Here is an 18666-nt window from a genome sequence, read left to right as displayed (position 1 = left end):
CTCCGGTCCCCCTTTTTAAAGAGGGGAACCACCACCCCGGTCTGCCAGTCCAGAGGCACTGTCCCCGATGTCCACGTAATGTTGCAGAGTCGTGCCAACCAAGACAGCCCTACAACATCCAGAGCCTTAAGGAACTCCGGGCGGACCTCATCCATCCCAGAGGCCCTGCCACCGCGGAGCTTTTCAACCACCTCGGCGACCTCAGCCCCAGAGATAGAAGGGCCCCCCCCAATGTCCCCAGACTCTGCCTCCACGTCGGAACGCGTGTTGGTGGGATTAAGGAGGTCTTCAAAGTATTCCTTCCACCGATCCAGGACGTCCCCCATCGAGGTCAGCAGCGCAGAGTTTTAAACTTACACTTAGGAAACTGGGGTTTTGGTTTTGCAAAAATGGGGATAACTATCCTCCTGACTATCATAATCCTAGCGAGTGTCATATGCTGTTGTGTGCCAATTCTCCGGTCTCTAGTTGTTTCTAGCCTTGCCTCCCCTATGGCGGTTGTACGCGCAAAGAGTAACATGCCAACCTCTCTTTTGCCTGCAGAAGGACTCCCCGGTCCGGACTTGTACCCAATACCTGAATGGGTCACGGGAGAGGACCACAACGAATAAGCTTGACTCCAGGCCATGCTATACCCGGTCTTGGAGGAAAGTCACTACGATAAGAACAACTTGTTAAATTGTGGGCTAAGAAATTTTTCAAGAGTTTTTGATTTATTTTGTTTAATTTTTCAGTGTTGATTTATTTTGTCAAAAAAATAGATTTTTTTGAAGCATGTTTTGTGACAACAAACAAATCGATCAATCGAAGCAGCAACTAGAACATGGCTCGTTGGTCTAGGGGTATGATTCTCGCTTAGGGTGCTAGAAGTCCGGGGTTCAAATCCCGGATAAGCCCATTACAGTATGCTGTAGAAGGAGGTAACCTGGCAAGGAGGGCTCCTGTTCTATTCCCAAATCACTCCTTTACCCAACAAAGATCGGGGTGATTTGCTGCAGAAGTTTTTCCAGCTCTTTTTGTCTACGCATTTTTTGTGACAACAAAACGATCAATCGAAGCAGCCACTAGAACATGGCTCGTTGGTCTAGGGGTATGATTCTCGCTTAGGGTGCGAAACGTCCCATTTCAGCCCATTTCAGTATGTCGTTGAAGGAGGTAACCTGGCAAGGAGGGCTCCTGTTCTAATCCTGAATCAGTCCTTTACCCAACGTAGATCGGGGTGATTTGCTGCAGAAGTTTCTCTTTTTGTCTAAGCATGTTTTTTGGCAACAAATCGGTCAAAGCAGTATCCAGAACATGGCTCGTTGGTCTAGGGGTATGATTATCGCTTAAGTTGCAGGGAGCCTTTGTGTAAGCATGTTTTGTGACAACAAATCGGTCAAAGCAGTATCCAGAACATGGCTCGTTGGTCTAGGGGTATGATTCTCGCTTTGGGTGCGAGAGGTCCTGGGTTCAAATCCCGGACGAGCCTTTCACAGTAGGTTGTTGAAGGAGGTTATTTAGTGAAGATGGTTCCTGTTCTAATCCCAGATCAGCACTTTACCCAATGTAGATTGGCGTGATTTGCTGTAGAAGTTTCTCTATTTGTCTAAGCATGTTTTGTGACAATAAATCGATCAATCGAAGCAGCAACTAGAACATGGCTCCTTGGTCTAGGGAAATGATTCTCGCTTAGGGCGAGAGTGGTCCTGGGTTCAAATCCCGGACGAGCACTTTACAATATGCTGTTGCAGGAGGTAACATGGCAAAGAGGGCTCCTGTTCTATTCCCAAATCAGTCCTTTACCCAACGTAGTTCGGGGTGATTTGCTGCAGAAGTTTTTCCAGCTCTTTTTGTGTACACATTTTTTGTGACAACAAATCAATCAAAGCAGTATCCAGAACATGGCTTGTTGGTCTAGGGGTATGATTCTCGCTTCGGGTGCAAGAGGTCCAGGGTTCAAATCCTGGACGAGCCCTTTAAAGTAGGTTGTTGAAGGAGGTTATTTAGTGAAGAGGGCTCCTGTTCTAATCCCAGATCAGTCCTTTACCCAACGTAGATCGGGGTGTTTTGCTGCAGGAGTTCCTCCAGCTCGTTTTGTCTACGCATTTTTTCTGACAACAAATCGATCAAAGCAGCAACCAGAACATGGCTCGTTGGTCTCGTGGTATGATTCTCGCTTAGGGTGCAGGGAGCCTTTGTTTAAGCATGTTTGGTGACAACAAATCGATCAATCGAAGCAACAACTAGAACATGGCTCGTTGGTCAAGGGGTATGATTCTCGCTTCGGGTGCAGGGAGCCTTTGTCTAAGCATGTTTTGTGACAGCAAATCTGTCAAAACAGTCTTCAGAACATGGCTCGTTGGTCTAGGGGTATGATTCTCGCTTTGGGTGCGAGAGGTCCCGGGTTCAAATACCAGATGAACCCATTACAGTATGTTGTTGAAGGAGGTAACATGGCAAAGAGGGCTCCTGTTCTATTCCCAAATCAGTCCTTTACCCAACGTATATCGGGGTGATTTGCTGCAGAAGTTTCTCCAGCTTGTTTTGTCTACGCATAATTTGTGACAACAAATCGATCAATCGAAGCAGCAACTAGAACATGGCTCGTTGGTCTAGTGGTATGATTCTCGCTTTGGGTGCGAGAGGTCCTGGGTTCAAATCCCGGACGAGCCCATTACAGTATCCTGTTGAAGGGGGTAACATGGCAAAGAGGGCTCTTGTTTTATTCCCAAATCTGTCTTTCACCCAACGTCGATCGGGGTGATTTGCTGCAGAAGTTTCTCCAGCTCAACAAATCGATCAAAGCAGCAACCAGAGCATGGCTCGTTGGTCAAGGGGTATGATTCTCGCTTAGGGTGCAGGGAGCCTTTGTCTAAGCATGTTTTGTGACAACAAATCGATCAATCGAAGCAGCAACTAGAAGATGGCTCATTGGTCTAGGGGTATGATTCTCGCTTTGGGTGCGAGAGGTCCCGGGTTCAAATCCCGGAAGAGACCTGTACAGTATGCTGTAGAATGAGGTAACCTGGCAAAGATGGCTCCTGTTCTATTCCCAAATCAGTCCTTTACCCAACATAGATCGGGGCGATTTGCTGCATTCGTTTTTCTTTCTGTCTAAGCATAGTTTGTGACAACAAATCCATCAAAGCAGCAACCAGAGCATGGCTCGTTGGTCTAGGGGTATGATTCTCGCTTAGGGTGCAGGGAGCCTTTGTTTAAGCATGTTTTGTGACAAAAACTCGATCAATCGAAGCAGCAACTAGAACATGGCTCGTTGGTCAAGGGGTATGATTCTCGCTTAGGGTGCGAGAAGTGGCGGGTTTAAATCCCGGACGAGCCCATTACAGTATGCTGTTGAAGGAGGTAACCTGGCTAGGAGGGCTCCTGTTCTATTCCCAAATCAGTCCTTTACCCAACGTCGATCGGGGTGATTTGCTGCATAAGTTTCTCTTTTTGTCTTAGCATGTTTTGTGACAACAAATCGATCAAAGCAGCAACCAGAGCATGGCTCGTTGGTCTTGTGGTATGATTCTCGCTTAGGGTGCAGGGAGCCTTTGTCTAAGCATGTTTTGTGTCAACAAATCGATCAATCGAAGCATAAACTAGAACATGGCTCGTTGGTCTAGGGGTATGATTCTCGCTTAGTGTGAGAGAGGTCCCGGGTTCAAATCCCGGAAGAGCCCTGTACAGTATGCTGTAGAAGGAGGTAAACTGGCAAAGAGGGCTGCTGTTCTATTCCCAAATCAGTCCTTTACCCAACATAGATCGGGGCGATTTGCTGCATAAGTTTTTCTTTCTGTCTAAGCATAGTTTGTGACAACAAATCCATCAAAGCAGCAACCAGAGCATGGCTCGTGGTCTAGGGGTATGATTCTCGCTTAGGGTGCAGGGAGCCTTTGTTTAAGCACGTTTTGTGACAAAAACTCGATCAATCGAAGCAGCAACTAGAACATGGCTCGTTGGTCAAGGGGTATGATTCTCGCTTTGGGTGCTGGGAGCCTTTGTCTAAGCATGTTTTGTAACAACAAATCGATCAAAGCAGCAACCAGAGCATGGCTCCTTGGTCTCGTGGTATGATTCTCGCTTAGGGTGCAGGAAGCCTTTGCAGGGAGACTGGTCTCAGATCAGATCTAAAAGGCTGTTCTCAGGTCAGATCTAACAGGCTGGTCTCAGGTCAGATCTATCAGACTGGTCTCAGATAAGATATAAAAGGCTGGTCTTTCAGGCTGGTCTCAGGTCAGATCTATCAGTCTGGTCTCAGATCAGATCTACAAGGCTGGTCTCAGGTCAGATCTATCGGACTGGACTCAGATAAGATATAAAATGCGGTTCTTTCAGGCTGGTCTCAGATCAGATCTATCAGGCTGGTCTCAGGTCAGATATATCAGACTGGTCTCAGATAAGATACAAAAAGGCTGGTCTTTCAGGCTGGTCTCAGGTCAAATCTATCAGGCTGGTCTCAGGTAAGATATAAAAGGCTGGTCTCAGATCAGATCAAAAAGGCTGGTCTCAGGACAGATCTATCAGACTGGTCTCAGATAAGATATAAAAAGCTCGTCTTTCAGGCTGGTCTCAGGTCAGATCTATCAGACTGGTCTCAGATCAGATCTAAAAGGCTGGTCTCAGGTCAGATCTAACAGGCTGGTCTCAGGTCAGATCTATCAGGCTGGTCTCAAGTCAAATCTATCAGGCTGGTCTCAGGTCAGATCTTTAAGACTTGTCTCAGATAAGATATAAAAGGCTGGTCTCAGATCAGATCTAAAAGACTGGTCTTTCAGGCTGGTCTCAGGTCAGATCTATCAGACTTGTCTCAGATAAGATCTATCAGGCTGGTCTCAAGTCAGATCTATCAGACTTGTCTCAGATAAGATATAAAAGGCTGGTCTTTCAGGCTGGTCTCAGGTCAGATCTATCAGTCTGGTCTCAGATAAGATCTACAAGGCTGGTCTCAGGTCGGATCTATCAGGCTGGTCTCAGGTCAGATCTATCAGACTGGTCTCAGATAAGATATAAATTGCTGGTCTTTCAGGCTGGTTTCAGATCAGATCTATCAGGCTGGTCTCAGGTCAGATCTATCAGACTGGTCTCAGATAAGATATAAATTGCTGGTCTTTCAGGCTGGTCTCAGGTCAGATCTATCAGGCTGGTCTCAGGTCAGATCTATCAGACTGGTCTCAGATCAGATCTATCAGGCTGGTCTCAGGTAAGATATAAAAGGCTGGTCTCAGATCAGATCTATCAGGCTGGTCTCAGGTCAGATCTATCAGACTGGTCTCAGATAAGATATAAATTGCTGGTCTTTCAGGCTGGTCTCAGGTCAGATCTATCAGGCTGGTCTCAGGTCAGATCTATCAGACTGGTCTCAGATCAGATCTAAAAGGCTGGTCTCAGGTCAGATCTATAAGGCTGGTCTCAGGTCAGATCTATCAGACTGGTCTCAGGTCAGATCTATAAGGCTGGTCTCAGGTCAGATCTATCAGACTGTTCTCAGATAAGATATCAATTGCTGGTCTTTCAGGCTGGTCTCAGATCAGATCTAAAAGGCTGGTCTCATTTCAGATCTATCAGGCTGGTTAGAGTCAGATATAAAAGGCTGGTCTCAGGTCAAATCTATCAAGCTGGTCTCAGGTCAGATCTATCAGACAGGTCTCTGATAAGATATAAAATGGTGGTCTTTCAGGCTGATCTCAGATCGGATCTAAAAGGCTGTTCTCAGGTTAGATCTATCGGACTGGACTCAGATAAGATATAAAATGCTGGTCTTCAGGCTGGTCTCAGATCAGATCTATCAGGCTGGTTCAGGTCAGATCTATCAGGCTTGTCTCAGGTCAGATCTATCAGACTGGTCTCAGATAAGATATAAATTGCTGGTCTTTCAGGCTGGTCTCAGATCAGATCTAAAAGGCTGCTCTCATTTCAGATCTATCAGGCTGGTTCAGGTCAGATCTAAAAGGCTGGTCTCAGGTCAAATCAATCAAGCTGGTCTCAGGTCCGATCTATCAGACTGGTCTCAGATAAGATATAAAATGGTGGTCTTTCAGGCTGATCTCAGATCAGATCTAAAAGGCTGGTCTCAGGTCAGATCTATCGGACTGGATTAAGATACGATATAAAATGCTGGTCTTTCAGGCTGGTCTCAGATCAGATCTATCAGGCTGGTCTTAGGTCAGATCTATCAGACTGGTCTCAGATAAGATACAAAAAGGCTGGTCTTGCAGGCTGGTCTCAGGTCAAATCTAAAAGGCTGGTCTCAGGTCAGATCTATCAGGCTGGTTCAGGTCAGAATATCAGGCTGGTCTCAGGTCAGATCTATCAGACTGTTCTCAGATAAGATATAAATTGCTGGTCTTTCAGGCTGGTCTCAGATCAGATCTAAAAGGCTGGTCTCAGGACAGATCTATCAGACTGGTCTCAGATAAGATATAAAAAGCTGGTCTTTCAGGCTGGTCGCAGGTCAGATCTAGCAGGCTGGTCTCAGGTCAGATCTATCAGACTGGTATCAGATAAGATATAAAAGGCTGGTCTTTCAGGCTGGTCTCAGGTCAGATCTATCAGACTTGTCTCAGATAAGATCTATCAGGCTGGTCTCAAGTCAGATCTATCAGACTTGTCTCAGATAAGATATAAAAGGCTGGTCTTTCAGGCTGGTCTCAGGTCAGATCTATCAGTCTGGTCTCAGATAAGATCTACAAGGCTGGTCTCAGGTCGGATCTATCAGGCTGGTCTCAGGTCAGATCTATCAGACTGGTCTCAGATAAGATATAAATTGCTGGTCTTTCAGGCTGGTCTCAGATCAGATCTATCAGGCTGGTCTCAGGTCAGATCTATCAGACTGGTCTCAGATAAGATATAAATTGCTGGTCTTTCAGGCTGGTCTCAGGTCAGATCTATCAGGCTGTTCTCAGGTCAGATCTTTAAGACTTGTCTCAGATAAGAAATAAAATGGTTGTCTTTCAGGCTGATCTCAGATCAGATCTAAAAGGCTGGTCTCAGGTCAGATCTATCGGACTGGACTCAGATAAGATATAAAATGCGGTTCTTTCAGGCTGGTCTCAGATCAGATCTATCAGGCTGGTCTCAGGTCAGATATATCAGACTGGTCTCAGATAAGATACAAAAAGGCTGGTCTTTCAGGCTTGTCTCAGGTCAAATCTATCAGGCTGGTCTCAGATCAGATCTAAAAGGCTGGTCTCAGGACAGATCTATCAGACTGGTCTCAGATAAGATATAAAAAGCTGGTCTTTCAGGCTGGTCGCAGGTCAGATCTAGCAGGCTGGTCTCAGGTCAGATCTATCAGACTGGTATCAGATAAGATATAAAAGGCTGGTCTTTCAGGCTGGTCTCAGGTCAGATCTATCAGACTTGTCTCAGATAAGATCTATCAGGCTGGTCTCAAGTCAGATCTATCAGACTTGTCTCAGATAAGATATAAAAGGCTGGTCTTTCAGGCTGGTCTCAGGTCAGATCTATCAGTCTGGTCTCAGATAAGATCTACAAGGCTGGTCTCAGGTCGGATCTATCAGGCTGGTCTCAGGTCAGATCTATCAGACTGGTCTCAGATAAGATATAAATTGCTGGTCTTTCAGGCTGGTCTCAGGTCAGATCTATCAGGCTGGTCTCAGATCAGATCTATCAGACTGGTCTCAGATCAGATCTAAAAGGCTGGTCTCAGGTCAGATCTATAAGGCTGGTCTCAGGTCAGATCTATCAGACTGTTCTCAGATAAGATATAAATTGCTGGTCTTTCAGGCTGGTCTCAGATCAGATCTATCAGGCTGGTTCAGGTCAGATCTATCAGGCTTGTGTCAGGTCAGATCTATCAGACTGGTCTCAGATAAGATATAAATTGCTGGTCTTTCAGGCTGGTCTCAGATCAGATCTAAAAGGCTGGTCTCATTTCAGATCTATCAGGCTGGTTCAGGTCAGATCTAAAAGTCTGGTCTCAGGTCAAATCAATCAAGCTGGTCTCAGGTCCAATCTATCAGACTGGTCTCAGATAAGATATAAAATGGTGGTCTTTCAGGCTGATCTCAGATCAGATCTAAAAGGCTGGTCTCAGGTCAGATCTATCGGACTGGACTAAGATACGATATAAAATGCTGGTCTTTCAGGCTGGTCTCAGATCAGATCTATCAGGCTGGTCTTAGGTCAGATCTATCAGACTGGTCTCAGATAAGATACAAAAAGGCTGGTCTTGCAGGCTGGTCTCAGGTCAAATCTAAAAGGCTGGTCTCAGGTCAGATCTATCAGGCTGGTTCAGGTCAGAATATCAGGCTGGTCTCAGGTCAGATCTATCAGACTGTTCTCAGATAAGATATAAATTGCTGGTCTTTCAGGCTGGTCTCAGATCAGATCTAAAAGGCTGGTCTCAGGACAGATCTATCAGACTGGTCTCAGATAAGATATAAAAAGCTGGTCTTTCAGGCTGGTCTCAGGTCAGATCTATCAGGCTGGTCTCAGGTCAGATCTATCAGACTGGTCTCAGATAAGATATAAATTGCTGGTCTTTCAGGCTGGTCTCAGGTCAGATCTAAAACGCTGGTCTATCAGTCAGGTCTCAGATCAGATCAAACAGGCTGGTCTTTCAGGCTGGTCTCAAGTCAGATCTATCAGACTGGTCTCAGATCAGATCTAAAAGGCTGGTCTCATTTCAGATTTATCAGACTGGTCTCAGATAAGATCTACAAGGCTAGTCTCAGGTCAGATCTATCAGGCTGTTCTCAGGTCAGATCTTTAAGACTTGTCTCAGATAAGATATAAAATGGTTGTCTTTCAGGCTGATCTCAGATCAGATCTAAAAGGCTGGTCTCAGGTCAGATCTATCGGACTGGACTCAGATAAGATATAAAATGCGGTTCTTTCAGGCTGGTCTCAGATCAGATCTATCAGGCTGGTCTCAGGTCAGATATATCAGACTGGTCTCAGATAAGATACAAAAAGGCTGGTCTTTCAGGCTTGTCTCAGGTCAAATCTATCAGGCTGGTCTCAGGTAAGATATAAAAGGCTGGTCTCAGATCAGATCTAAAAGGCTGGTCTCAGGACAGATCTATCAGACTGGTCTCAGATAAGATATAAAAAGCTGGTCTTTCAGGCTGGTCGCAGGTCAGATATATCAGGCTGGTCTCAGGTCAGATCTAAAAGGCTGGTCTCAGGACAGATGTATCAGACTGGTCTCAGATAAGATATAAAAAGCTGGTCTTTCAGGCTGGTCGCAGGTCAGATCTAGCAGGCTGGTCTCAGGTCAGATCTATCAGACTGGTATCAGATAAGATATAAAAGGCTGGTCTTTCAGGCTGGTCTCAGGTCAGATCTATCAGACTTGTCTCAGATAAGATCTATCAGGCTGGTCTCAAGTCAGATCTATCAGACTTGTCTCAGATAAGATATAAAAGGCTGGTCTTTCAGGCTGGTCTCAGGTCAGATCTATCAGTCTGGTCTCAGATAAGATCTACAAGGCTGGTCTCAGGTCGGATCTATCAGGCTGGTCTCAGGTCAGATCTATCAGACTGGTCTCAGATAAGATATAAATTGCTGGTCTTTCAGGCTGGTCTCAGATCAGATCTATCAGGCTGGTCTCAGGTCAGATCTATCAGACTGGTCTCAGATAAGATATAAATTGCTGGTCTTTCAGGCTGGTCTCAGGTCAGATCTATCAGGCTGGTCTCAGATCAGATCTATCAGACTGGTCTCAGATCAGATCTAAAAGGCTGGTCTCAGATCAGATCTATCAGGCTGGTCTCAGGTCAGATCTATCAGACTGGTCTCAGATAAGATATAAATTGCTGGTCTTTCAGGCTGGTCTCAGGTCAGATCTATCAGGCTGTTCTCAGGTCAGATCTTTAAGACTTGTCTCAGATAAGAAATAAAATGGTTGTCTTTCAGGCTGATCTCAGATCAGATCTAAAAGGCTGGTCTCAGGTCAGATCTATCGGACTGGACTCAGATAAGATATAAAATGCGGTTCTTTCAGGCTGGTCTCAGATCAGATCTATCAGGCTGGTCTCAGGTCAGATATATCAGACTGGTCTCAGATAAGATACAAAAAGGCTGGACTTTCAGGCTTGTCTCAGGTCAAATCTATCAGGCTGGTCTCAGATCAGATCTAAAAGTCTGGTCTCAGGACAGATCTATCAGACTGGTCTCAGATAAGATATAAAAAGCTGGTCTTTCAGGCTGGTCGCAGGTCAGATCTAGCAGGCTGGTCTCAGGTCAGATCTATCAGACTGGTATCAGATAAGATATAAAAGGCTGGTCTTTCAGGCTGGTCTCAGGTCAGATCTATCAGACTTGTCTCAGATAAGATCTATCAGGCTGGTCTCAAGTCAGATCTATCAGACTTGTCTCAGATAAGATATAAAAGGCTGGTCTTTCAGGCTGGTCTCAGGTCAGATCTATCAGTCTGGTCTCAGATAAGATCTACAAGGCTGGTCTCAGGTCGGATCTATCAGGCTGGTCTCAGGTCAGATCTATCAGACTGGTCTCAGATAAGATATAAATTGCTGGTCTTTCAGGCTGGTCTCAGATCAGATCTATCAGGCTGGTCTCAGGTCAGATCTATCAGACTGGTCTCAGATAAGATATAAATTGCTGGTCTTTCAGGCTGGTCTCAGGTCAGATCTATCAGGCTGTTCTCAGGTCAGATCTTTAAGACTTGTCTCAGATAAGATATAAAATGGTTGTCTTTCAGGCTGATCTCAGATCAGATCTAAAAGGCTGGTCTCAGGTCAGATCTATCGGACTGGACTCAGATAAGATATAAAATGCGGTTCTTTCAGGCTGGTCTCAGATCAGATCTATCAGGCTGGTCTCAGGTCAGATATATCAGACTGGTCTCAGATAAGATACAAAAAGGCTGGTCTTTCAGGCTTGTCTCAGGTCAAATCTATCAGGCTGGTCTCAGGTAAGATATAAAAGGCTGGTCTCAGATCAGATCTAAAAGGCTGGTCTCAGGACAGATCTATCAGACTGGTCTCAGATAAGATATAAAAAGCTGGTCTTTCAGGCTGGTCGCAGGTCAGATATATCAGGCTGGTCTCAGGTCAGATCTAAAAGGCTGGTCTCAGGACAGATGTATCAGACTGGTCTCAGATAAGATATAAAAAGCTGGTCTTTCAGGCTGGTCGCAGGTCAGATCTAGCAGGCTGGTCTCAGGTCAGATCTATCAGACTGGTATCAGATAAGATATAAAAGGCTGGTCTTTCAGGCTGGTCTCAGGTCAGATCTATCAGACTTGTCTCAGATAAGATCTATCAGGCTGGTCTCAAGTCAGATCTATCAGACTTGTCTCAGATAAGATATAAAAGGCTGGTCTTTCAGGCTGGTCTCAGGTCAGATCTATCAGTCTGGTCTCAGATAAGATCTACAAGGCTGGTCTCAGGTCGGATCTATCAGGCTGGTCTCAGGTCAGATCTATCAGACTGGTCTCAGATAAGATATAAATTGCTGGTCTTTCAGGCTGGTCTCAGATCAGATCTATCAGGCTGGTCTCAGGTCAGATCTATCAGACTGGTCTCAGATAAGATATAAATTGCTGGTCTTTCAGGCTGGTCTCAGGTCAGATCTATCAGGCTGGTCTCAGATCAGATCTATCAGACTGGTCTCAGATCAGATCTAAAAGGCTGGTCTCAGGTCAGATCTATAAGGCTGGTCTCAGGTCAGATCTATCAGACTGTTCTCAGATAAGATATAAATTGCTGGTCTTTCAGGCTGGTCTCAGATCAGATCTATCAGGCTGGTTCAGGTCAGATCTATCAGGCTTGTGTCAGGTCAGATCTATCAGACTGGTCTCAGATAAGATATAAATTGCTGGTCTTTCAGGCTGGTCTCAGATCAGATCTAAAAGGCTGGTCTCATTTCAGATCTATCAGGCTGGTTCAGGTCAGATCTAAAAGTCTGGTCTCAGGTCAAATCAATCAAGCTGGTCTCAGGTCCAATCTATCAGACTGGTCTCAGATAAGATATAAAATGGTGGTCTTTCAGGCTGATCTCAGATCAGATCTAAAAGGCTGGTCTCAGGTCAGATCTATCGGACTGGACTAAGATACGATATAAAATGCTGGTCTTTCAGGCTGGTCTCAGATCAGATCTATCAGGCTGGTCTTAGGTCAGATCTATCAGACTGGTCTCAGATAAGATACAAAAAGGCTGGTCTTGCAGGCTGGTCTCAGGTCAAATCTAAAAGGCTGGTCTCAGGTCAGATCTATCAGGCTGGTTCAGGTCAGAATATCAGGCTGGTCTCAGGTCAGATCTATCAGACTGTTCTCAGATAAGATATAAATTGCTGGTCTTTCAGGCTGGTCTCAGATCAGATCTAAAAGGCTGGTCTCAGGACAGATCTATCAGACTGGTCTCAGATAAGATATAAAAAGCTGGTCTTTCAGGCTGGTCTCAGGTCAGATCTATCAGGCTGGTCTCAGGTCAGATCTATCAGACTGGTCTCAGATAAGATATAAATTGCTGGTCTTTCAGGCTGGTCTCAGGTCAGATCTAAAACGCTGGTCTATCAGTCAGGTCTCAGATCAGATCAAACAGGCTGGTCTTTCAGGCTGGTCTCAAGTCAGATCTATCAGACTGGTCTCAGATCAGATCTAAAAGGCTGGTCTCATTTCAGATTTATCAGACTGGTCTCAGATAAGATCTACAAGGCTAGTCTCAGGTCAGATCTATCAGGCTGTTCTCAGGTCAGATCTTTAAGACTTGTCTCAGATAAGATATAAAATGGTTGTCTTTCAGGCTGATCTCAGATCAGATCTAAAAGGCTGGTCTCAGGTCAGATCTATCGGACTGGACTCAGATAAGATATAAAATGCGGTTCTTTCAGGCTGGTCTCAGATCAGATCTATCAGGCTGGTCTCAGGTCAGATATATCAGACTGGTCTCAGATAAGATACAAAAAGGCTGGTCTTTCAGGCTTGTCTCAGGTCAAATCTATCAGGCTGGTCTCAGGTAAGATATAAAAGGCTGGTCTCAGATCAGATCTAAAAGGCTGGTCTCAGGACAGATCTATCAGACTGGTCTCAGATAAGATATAAAAAGCTGGTCTTTCAGGCTGGTCGCAGGTCAGATATATCAGGCTGGTCTCAGGTCAGATCTAAAAGGCTGGTCTCAGGACAGATGTATCAGACTGGTCTCAGATAAGATATAAAAAGCTGGTCTTTCAGGCTGGTCGCAGGTCAGATCTAGCAGGCTGGTCTCAGGTCAGATCTATCAGACTGGTATCAGATAAGATATAAAAGGCTGGTCTTTCAGGCTGGTCTCAGGTCAGATCTATCAGACTTGTCTCAGATAAGATCTATCAGGCTGGTCTCAAGTCAGATCTATCAGACTTGTCTCAGATAAGATATAAAAGGCTGGTCTTTCAGGCTGGTCTCAGGTCAGATCTATCAGTCTGGTCTCAGATAAGATCTACAAGGCTGGTCTCAGGTCGGATCTATCAGGCTGGTCTCAGGTCAGATCTATCAGACTGGTCTCAGATAAGATATAAATTGCTGGTCTTTCAGGCTGGTCTCAGATCAGATCTATCAGGCTGGTCTCAGGTCAGATCTATCAGACTGGTCTCAGATAAGATATAAATTGCTGGTCTTTCAGGCTGGTCTCAGGTCAGATCTATCAGGCTGTTCTCAGGTCAGATCTTTAAGACTTGTCTCAGATAAGATATAAAATGGTTGTCTTTCAGGCTGATCTCAGATCAGATCTAAAAGGCTGGTCTCAGGTCAGATCTATCGGACTGGACTCAGATAAGATATAAAATGCGGTTCTTTCAGGCTGGTCTCAGATCAGATCTATCAGGCTGGTCTCAGGTCAGATATATCAGACTGGTCTCAGATAAGATACAAAAAGGCTGGTCTTTCAGGCTTGTCTCAGGTCAAATCTATCAGGCTGGTCTCAGGTAAGATATAAAAGGCTGGTCTCAGATCAGATCTAAAAGGCTGGTCTCAGGACAGATCTATCAGACTGGTCTCAGATAAGATATAAAAAGCTGGTCTTTCAGGCTGGTCGCAGGTCAGATATATCAGGCTGGTCTCAGGTCAGATCTAAAAGGCTGGTCTCAGGACAGATCTATCAGACTGGTCTCAGATAAGATATAAAAAGCTGGTCTTTCAGGCTGGTCTCAGGTCAGATCTATCAGGCTGGTCTCAGGTCAGATCTATCAGACTGGTCTCAGATAAGATATAAATTGCTGGTCTTTCAGGCTGGTCTCAGGTCAGATCTAAAACGCTGGTCTATCAGTCAGGTCTCAGATCAGATCAAACAGGCTGGTCTTTCAGGCTGGTCTCAAGTCAGATCTATCAGACTGGTCTCAGATCAGATCTAAAAGGCTGGTATCATTTCAGATTTATCAGACTAGTCTCAGATAAGATCTACAAGGCTAGTCTCAGGTCAGATCTATCAGGCTGTTCTCAGGTCAGATCTTTAAGACTTGTCTCAGATAAGATATAAAATGGTTGTCTTTCAGGCTGATCTCAGATCAGATCTAAAAGGCTGGTCTCAGGTCAGATCTATCGGACTGGACTCAGATAAGATATAAAATGCGGTTCTTTCAGGCTGGTCTCAGATCAGATCTATCAGGCTGGTCTCAGGTCAGATATATCAGACTGGTCTCAGATAAGATACAAAAAGGCTGGTCTTTCAGGCTTGTCTCAGGTCAAATCTATCAGGCTGGTCTCAGGTAAGATATAAAAGGCTGGTCTCAGATCAGATCTAAAAGGCTGGTCTCAGGACAGATCTATCAGACTGGTCTCAGATAAGATATAAAAAGCTGGTCTTTCAGGCTGGTCGCAGGTCAGATATATCAGGCTGGTCTCAGGTCAGATCTAAAAGGCTGGTCTCAGGACAGATCTATCAGACTGGTCTCAGATAAGATATAAAAAGCTGGTCTTTCAGGCTGGTCGCAGGTCAGATCTAGCAGGCTGGTCTCAGGTCAGATCTATCAGACTGGTATCAGATAAGATATAAAAGGCTGGTCTTTCAGGCTGGTCTCAGGTCAGATCTATCAGACTTGTCTCAGATAAGATCTATCAGGCTGGTCTCAAGTCAGATCTATCAGACTTGTCTCAGATAAGATATAAAAGGCTGGTCTTTCAGGCTGGTCTCAGGTCAGATCTATCAGTCTGGTCTCAGATAAGATCTACAAGGCTGGTCTCAGGTCGGATCTATCAGGCTGGTCTCAGGTCAGATCTATCAGACTGGTCTCAGATAAGATATAAATTGCTGGTCTTTCAGGCTGGTCTCAGATCAGATCTATCAGGCTGGTCTCAGGTCAGATCTATCAGACTGGTCTCAGATAAGATATAAATTGCTGGTCTTTCAGGCTGGTCTCAGGTCAGATCTATCAGGCTGTTCTCAGGTCAGATCTTTAAGACTTGTCTCAGATAAGATATAAAATGGTTGTCTTTCAGGCTGATCTCAGATCAGATCTAAAAGGCTGGTCTCAGGTCAGATCTATCGGACTGGACTCAGATAAGATATAAAATGCGGTTCTTTCAGGCTGGTCTCAGATCAGATCTATCAGGCTGGTCTCAGCTCAGATATATCAGACTGGTCTCAGATAAGATACAAAAATGCTGGTCTTTCAGGCTGGTCTCAGATCAGATCTATCAGGCTGGTCTTAGGTCAGATCTATCAGACTGGTCTCAGATAAGATACAAAAAGGCTGGTCTTGCAGGCTGGTCTCAGGTCAAATCTAAAAGGCTGGTCTCAGGTCAGATCTATCAGGCTGGTTCAGGTCAGAATATCAGGCTGGTCTCAGGTCAGATCTATCAGACTGTTCTCAGATAAGATATAAATTGCTGGTCTTTCAGGCTGGTCTCAGATCAGATCTAAAAGGCTGGTCTCAGGACAGATCTATCAGACTGGTCTCAGATAAGATATAAAAAGCTGGTCTTTCAGGCTGGTCTCAGGTCAGATCTATCAGGCTGGTCTCAGGTCAGATCTATCAGACTGGTCTCAGATAAGATATAAATTGCTGGTCTTTCAGGCTGGTCTCAGGTCAGATCTAAAACGCTGGTCTATCAGTCAGGTCTCAGATCAGATCAAACAGGCTGGTCTTTCAGGCTGGTCTCAAGTCAGATCTATCAGACTGGTCTCAGATCAGATCTAAAAGGCTGGTCTCATTTCAGATTTATCAGACTGGTCTCAGATAAGATCTACAAGGCTAGTCTCAGGTCAGATCTATCAGGCTGTTCTCAGGTCAGATCTTTAAGACTTGTCTCAGATAAGATATAAAATGGTTGTCTTTCAGGCTGATCTCAGATCAGATCTAAAAGGCTGGTCTCAGGTCAGATCTATCGGACTGGACTCAGATAAGATATAAAATGCGGTTCTTTCAGGCTGGTCTCAGATCAGATCTATCAGGCTGGTCTCAGGTCAGATATATCAGACTGGTCTCAGATAAGATACAAAAAGGCTGGTCTTTCAGGCTTGTCTCAGGTCAAATCTATCAGGCTGGTCTCAGGTAAGATATAAAAGGCTGGTCTCAGATCAGATCTAAAAGGCTGGTCTCAGGACAGATCTATCAGACTGGTCTCAGATAAGATATAAAAAGCTGGTCTTTCAGGCTGGTCGCAGGTCAGATATATCAGGCTGGTCTCAGGTCAGATCTAAAAGGCTGGTCTCAGGACAGATGTATCAGACTGGTCTCAGATAAGATATAAAAAGCTGGTCTTTCAGGCTGGTCGCAGGTCAGATCTAGCAGGCTGGTCTCAGGTCAGATCTATCAGACTGGTATCAGATAAGATATAAAAGGCTGGTCTTTCAGGCTGGTCTCAGGTCAGATCTATCAGACTTGTCTCAGATAAGATCTATCAGGCTGGTCTCAAGTCAGATCTATCAGACTTGTCTCAGATAAGATATAAAAGGCTGGTCTTTCAGGCTGGTCTCAGGTCAGATCTATCAGTCTGGTCTCAGATAAGATCTACAAGGCTGGTCTCAGGTCGGATCTATCAGGCTGGTCTCAGGTCAGATCTATCAGACTGGTCTCAGATAAGATATAAATTGCTGGTCTTTCAGGCTGGTCTCAGATCAGATCTATCAGGCTGGTCTCAGGTCAGATCTATCAGACTGGTCTCAGATAAGATATAAATTGCTGGTCTTTCAGGCTGGTCTCAGGTCAGATCTATCAGGCTGTTCTCAGGTCAGATCTTTAAGACTTGTCTCAGATAAGATATAAAATGGTTGTCTTTCAGGCTGATCTCAGATCAGATCTAAAAGGCTGGTCTCAGGTCAGATCTATCGGACTGGACTCAGATAAGATATAAAATGCGGTTCTTTCAGGCTGGTCTCAGATCAGATCTATCAGGCTGGTCTCAGGTCAGATATATCAGACTGGTCTCAGATAAGATACAAAAAGGCTGGTCTTTCAGGCTTGTCTCAGGTCAAATCTATCAGGCTGGTCTCAGGTAAGATATAAAAGGCTGGTCTCAGATCAGATCTAAAAGGCTGGTCTCAGGACAGATCTATCAGACTGGTCTCAGATAAGATATAAAAAGCTGGTCTTTCAGGCTGGTCGCAGGTCAGATATATCAGGCTGGTCTCAGGTCAGATCTAAAAGGCTGGTCTCAGGACAGATCTATCAGACTGGTCTCAGATAAGATATAAAAAGCTGGTCTTTCAGGCTGGTCTCAGGTCAGATCTATCAGGCTGGTCTCAGGTCAGATCTATCAGACTGGTCTCAGATAAGATATAAATTGCTGGTCTTTCAGGCTGGTCTCAGGTCAGATCTAAAACGCTGGTCTATCAGTCAGGTCTCAGATCAGATCAAACAGGCTGGTCTTTCAGGCTGGTCTCAAGTCAGATCTATCAGACTGGTCTCAGATCAGATCTAAAAGGCTGGTATCATTTCAGATTTATCAGACTAGTCTCAGATAAGATCTACAAGGCTAGTCTCAGGTCAGATCTATCAGGCTGTTCTCAGGTCAGATCTTTAAGACTTGTCTCAGATAAGATATAAAATGGTTGTCTTTCAGGCTGATCTCAGATCAGATCTAAAAGGCTGGTCTCAGGTCAGATCTATCGGACTGGACTCAGATAAGATATAAAATGCGGTTCTTTCAGGCTGGTCTCAGATCAGATCTATCAGGCTGGTCTCAGGTCAGATATATCAGACTGGTCTCAGATAAGATACAAAAAGGCTGGTCTTTCAGGCTTGTCTCAGGTCAAATCTATCAGGCTGGTCTCAGGTAAGATATAAAAGGCTGGTCTCAGATCAGATCTAAAAGGCTGGTCTCAGGACAGATCTATCAGACTGGTCTCAGATAAGATATAAAAAGCTGGTCTTTCAGGCTGGTCGCAGGTCAGATATATCAGGCTGGTCTCAGGTCAGATCTAAAAGGCTGGTCTCAGGACAGATCTATCAGACTGGTCTCAGATAAGATATAAAAAGCTGGTCTTTCAGGCTGGTCGCAGGTCAGATCTAGCAGGCTGGTCTCAGGTCAGATCTATCAGACTGGTATCAGATAAGATATAAAAGGCTGGTCTTTCAGGCTGGTCTCAGGTCAGATCTATCAGACTTGTCTCAGATAAGATCTATCAGGCTGGTCTCAAGTCAGATCTATCAGACTTGTCTCAGATAAGATATAAAAGGCTGGTCTTTCAGGCTGGTCTCAGGTCAGATCTATCAGTCTGGTCTCAGATAAGATCTACAAGGCTGGTCTCAGGTCGGATCTATCAGGCTGGTCTCAGGTCAGA

The 18666-nt window shown here is 45.0% G+C and overlaps 2 non-coding genes across 2 annotated transcripts; both read left to right on the top strand.

Moving 5' to 3' along the window:
• The first annotated feature begins 1399 nt into the window (after window positions 1-1399).
• Window positions 1400-1471, top strand: trnap-ugg (transfer RNA proline (anticodon UGG)). Its single transcript has one exon. It is a non-coding gene; the product is annotated as a tRNA-Pro (tRNA).
• A 1112-nt stretch (window positions 1472-2583) lies between these two features.
• On the top strand, window positions 2584-2655 carry trnap-ugg (transfer RNA proline (anticodon UGG)). The gene has a single exon. It is a non-coding gene; the product is annotated as a tRNA-Pro (tRNA).
• Window positions 2656-18666: the final 16011 nt, after the last annotated feature.

The sequence above is a fragment of the Osmerus mordax genome, chromosome 25 (genome assembly GCF_038355195.1).
Source record: "Osmerus mordax isolate fOsmMor3 chromosome 25, fOsmMor3.pri, whole genome shotgun sequence".
Classification (NCBI taxonomy): domain Eukaryota; kingdom Metazoa; phylum Chordata; class Actinopteri; order Osmeriformes; family Osmeridae; genus Osmerus; species Osmerus mordax.
This window is presented reverse-complemented; position numbering and strand designations above follow the sequence as displayed.